Here is a 5,533-nt window from a genome sequence, read left to right on the forward strand (position 1 = left end):
TGAGAAAGCGCCATACTGCTTTCCACAGGGGTTGCACCATTTTACACTTCCACCAACAGTGAATAAGGGTTCCAGTTTCTCCACAACCTCGCCAGCATTTATTGCTTGCTGTTCTGTTAAATTTTGCTATTTTGACTGGGGTCAGATGATATCTCATAGTTGTTTTAAGATGTATACTCTTGACCTCACGGCACTCATTTGTGCCCTTGAGTTGTGGTGCTGGAGAAGAGTATTGAATATAACATGAATTAGCAAGAGAATAAACATGTTTATCCTGAACAGGGTAAAATCAAGCTGCTCCTTGGAGGCAAAGATTTTGAAGCTCCATCTGATGTACTTTGGGCATGTGGCCAGGAGGGACCAGTCCCTGGAGAAGGACAACATGCTTGGAAGGGTGGAGGGAAAGCACAGGAAAGGAAGACCCTGGATGAGATGGCTTGACATAGTAACTAGGATAATGGGGGTATATTTGTTAGACGGAGAGAGACTGGCTCAGGAAAGAATGGAGTTCAGAGCTATTGTAGGTAGGATTACAGGGAGTCACAGACAACTCGATGGCACATAATAACAACAACAACAACATGACACTAATATTCTAACAGAGTATATTTCCCAAAACGTGACACAGCAATATTTCCACTGCGATGCATTGTTCTCTAACCTTGTCATTGTCCATCAAAGCACCTGCCGCCATCTAGTTGATTCCTACCCATAACTAGTCTTCATTGTTTGTCCCAGGCTTTATAAATCTTTATAGAAAGAGTCTAACCATCTTTCTTCCATAGAACAGCTGGTGGATTTGAGCCCAGCTGGTAATGTACTGCACCACGAGATTTCTTCAGCCCCATCAAAAGTGAAGTCTGTTTTTTCCCCTCTTTTACCTCTACAGGTTTGTGATTATTCCAATAAATGGAGTGTGGCAGGAGTAATATAATGTGACTTCCAGGACAAATCACATTTTTTGATGCTCGCTCCAGGAATGCAGTCACAGTGATTTGAAGAAGCCCAAGATAACGTAGGTGGAGAGACTACTATGCAATGGAACTGAGGCCCCCGAGCTGATAACATCTGTTGCCAGTCATGTGAGTGAATAAACCTTGGGAAGAATTCCGTTCTGAGCCACTAGATTTGCTAGTGAGGGCCCTGGCATGACAGAACAGACGAGTCATCTTCACTATTTTCTCTTTATTCCTGATCCATGTGGTAAATGGACATAGTTGGATTTTTTTATGCCAGTGACTTTTCTGAAGGGCTTGTTATACAGCCATTGTGTGTCGTACAGATTCTAATGAGGAGAGAAAGAAAATAGAAAAATACACACACACACACACAGAGTAATTAAGATAAAATAAGTGTTTGGAAGTAGGAGTGGCATCCACTTCCTCTACAACCTGCCTCTGGAAACTCTATGAACTTTGAGAAATGACGATAATTAATAGGCTTTTGTCACTATGAGACATGCTTGACTTGATAACAATCATCAACAACAAGTGTTAATAAGAAAGATAACGCAGAGAATTCTTGTGGGAAGAGAGGGATTGACATTTTAAACAGAGTAGCTAGGGAAGGTCTCCGTGGAAAGAGGTTGTTTGGTGTTCAGATCTAAAGGTGATGAGGGTAGATTCCTCAAAGTATTGAAGCCAGGGCAAAATTTTGAGCCACAGACCAACTCTGGTTAACCTACACAATTATTATTGTTTTAAAAACAGAATTAGTTCCAAAGATTCTAAAATTGAGAAAATACATTTCCAAATTAAATTTCCATCTTTTCTGGGAAAATAAGGAACGCTGACCAAACTAGACCCACATCTTCTTAACTAGAGTCATGCAGCAAATGTTCACGTTAGACACAGTTCAGTGTATCTAATTTACCGGAGTCCACACCCAGGACACTTCCTCCACTTACGTTTCTTGATGGCTTCCTGGGATGGTTAAAGTTATTTGTCAATTTGGGCAGTTTATGGTTTCAGGGCTTTAGTAAACATAGGTTTAATAACTCTTCCATAATGCAATATAATGTAACCAACCTCCACTTGGAGATCTGAGGTAAGCAGTAAATCAATTGAAAGTGCATCTGTTTCCTTGGGACTCTGACCTGCATCCACAATATATAAAAATATTCCTGGCAAGGTGTGCTCCCTTCTCCATCCTGTGTCTTACCATTTCCTGATCTCTAATTCTTGAGATGTGAACCTGCTGTCTGACTTGCAGATTTTGAGATTGTCAGTCCTGTAATCATGAGAATCAAGAGAAGCATTCAGTCTGGTTCGTGATCATGTCAGCCTTTCAATTGCATGAACAGTTGTCTTGAAATAAATGTCTCTGTATATATGTCTTGTGAGAGAAAGATGAGCAATATACTTCTGTGCAGTTTCCAGTCACTGAAAGCCCATTGGAGGGTTGGCTATGAGTTAGTTCCAACTTGATGGTTACACAGTGTTTTGTAGATTTTTGTATATTTGTAAGTAACTTTGGTGATGTAGTTTGTAGAATGTTGTAACCAAAGGTTATCCATTTGAATCCATCAGACATTACAGAGGAGAAATATGAGAAATTCCTTCTGTTAGTACTTATAGCCTCAGAACCCTAGTGGAGGGTCACTATTAGTTGGAACTGGCCCAATGGCAGTGGGTTTGAATTCTTTTTTTAAAATTTTTTTTTAAAACTTTTAATTAATTCTCTAATGAAAGCTTACAGAAAACTTGGATTCAATTCATTCATGGTGGGTTTGAATTCTTAAACATATTATTTTCATATGTCTTTCTCTTGTTTTCTCCTCTAGATAATCCAGCCCGAAACAGCTCCAATCAGTTAAAGATTCAGTTTTATTCTACGTGGACTAGGTGATTTCCATTGGCTGCTTCAGTGCTCAGAATGTTTGACTGTGTAATTTAAGGTGTTGGAATGTTTGGTTGACCACTAGAATTGACATCTGATAGAAGGTAGAAATGGATTTTCTAACCTTGGAAACAAGACCAAAGTGAAAACAATTGCACTTCAATCCCCAAGGCATATGGTTCGAATCTACCAGCTGCTCCATGGGAGAAAGATGGGCAATCTCCTCCAATGAGATTAACAGCCTCTGAAAACCCACCAGAGGATCAGCTATGGGTGGGTTCCGACTCTATGGTACACAACAACAACAACGCTGCTGTAACAGAAGCACCACAAGTGAAGGACTTTAATAATAAATAAAAAATTTATTCTCTCACAATTTAGGCAGTTCAAAGCCTGAATTCAGGGTGTCAGCTCTAGAGAATGTCTCTCTCTCTCTCTCTCTCTCTCTCTCGGTGGTGGAGGACAGTTCTTGTGTTCTTGTGTCCTTCAGAATCTGTAGGTCTGGTGTGTTTGGATAGCTCTGCATGTCCTACATTTCCTCAGTATTAAGGAGATTTATTACATAAACTCCCAAGTCCAAAAAGATGTGTCCCACTCCTGGCAATTATTGTGAAATGGTACTAAGTATAGATTTACTTTCTTTCCCTTAAAGACCATATCTTATAGAAACTTCTCTTTACAGCCTATTTGATCTGTGATAAGATTAAAGAGTGTTGCATTTCAAATTTATTGCCCCTAAAATATTTGGTTTATCAGATCATGGGGGATCATTATTACATAGCTTTCCCATAATATCATATTTATGCATTTGTGGAGAACACAAGTCAGTTCATGACAGAGTTCAATTATTGAAAACTATTCTAATTCTGAATCTTTCATTTAGTATCTATATTACCTAATGAATGTGAAGATTCTGCTTTAAAATTGGAATAGTAGTAGTGGATACTTCATATAGTGGTTGTGGGAGCTAAATGAGTCAGTATGTGTAAAGTACATATACCTAATACATGACAGTATTTATTAATTATATGCTACTACTAAAGCAAAGGAAAGGAAGACCCTCGAACAGGTAGATTGACACTGTGACTGCTGAGGTGCACTTGAGTGTGTCAAAGATTGTGACAACGGTACAGGATAGGATATGGTTCAGATCTGTTGTTTATGGGGTTGTTTTGAGTCCTACTCATAAGTCCTACTCAAGGTAATGGAACCTAAAACCAAAAATCATCTTAGCACAGGCTGCCATACCGAAAGCACATGATTTGAATCCACCAGCTATTCTGCAGGAGAAATATGGGCCGGTCTTCTCTTGTATGATTTACTGCTTTTCAAAACCCACTGGATAGTCAGCTATGATTTGGCACACAACAACGACAATGACTACTTTAGCATAAAGTAAGCAAAAAAAGAGAATTTTTTTAGAACAAGAAACATGGCATATACATCAAAAGCTAAATTATAACCTAAAGCTGTGTGCATTACATGCCCAAACTGAAGGCTAAAATTTGAAATATTTGGGGATTCAGAGGAGAGAGTGGCCATTATGGTCGAAAAGCCAGGCAGGTTTCAAGAAAGTAAGACTCGTAAGGGACTTGTTCATTGTGCTAGAGTGGTCAGGCAGGTTTCACTGATGTTAGACTTATAAGGGCCTTGTTAAATGTAGATAATCCAAGTGTCCAAGAGAGCTTTCCAAGATACAGCACAATATGAGCAAAGATGGATATGGAGGAGGAAGACTAATTATAGTAACTGACATTTGTTTATTGAAACACAATGAAGTCTCTCTTGTCTTCCTTCGATCTTGCATCTCTAACAGAGTTGAGTAACTAGGCTTTGAGAGGCAAAGTAACCAGTGCAAGGCCACAAATCTGGAAAACACAAAAATTTGGTGCAAATTGCAATCTTCTTGATTCTAAAGGTACTTCGTAGGGCACCGTGGAACTAAGAGATTATGGGTAAAACAGTACTTTGACTTAAAGATGTGGGTTTCTTACCTTTTGCTTTTTTCAAAATTTAATTTATTATTTTGTGTGTGTGTTCTGTCAAATCGGATCTGACTGATACAGGAGGAGATCGTCCCTCCTTCTCCAGCAGAGCATCTGGTGAATTAGCGCCTCTGGAGTTAAAGTGCAATTTCTTGCCACCAGGCCACAGGAGCTCCCCTACCGTTTGCTTTTATAAAGCTAATGAGAGCAGATTATCCGGGAGGCTGGGCTCTATGAGAAGAACTGTGGCATCAGGATTGGTGGAAGATCTATTAACAATCTACATTATGCAGATGACACAACCCTGCTTGCTGAAACTGAGGAGGACCTCATGCACTTTCTGCGAAGGGTCAAGGACTGCAGCCTTCAGTATGGACTGAGGCTCATTGTCAAGAAGACAAAGATTCTCACCACTGGACCAATTGGCAGCGTCAGGATGGATGGCGAAGAGATTGAAATTGTTCACAGCTTCACTTTGCTCGGCTCCACAGTCAACACTCTTGGCACCAGCAGTCAGGAAATCAAAAAGCATATCAAGATGGGAAATTCTGCTGTTAGGGACCTCTCTAAAGTACTTAGGAGCAACTGTGTCTCTCTGGAGACTACGGTGTGCCTGATACAGGAAATGTTTTTTGCAATCACTTGTTATGCATCAGAGAGTTGGACAATGACTAGGGAGGACAGAAGGAGAGTGGATGATTTTGAGCTGT

The sequence above is a fragment of the Elephantulus edwardii genome, unplaced genomic scaffold, assembly GCF_000299155.1.
Source record: "Elephantulus edwardii isolate Elephantulus edwardi_28Jun2011 unplaced genomic scaffold, EleEdw1.0 scaffold00132, whole genome shotgun sequence".
NCBI lineage: Eukaryota > Metazoa > Chordata > Mammalia > Macroscelidea > Macroscelididae > Elephantulus > Elephantulus edwardii.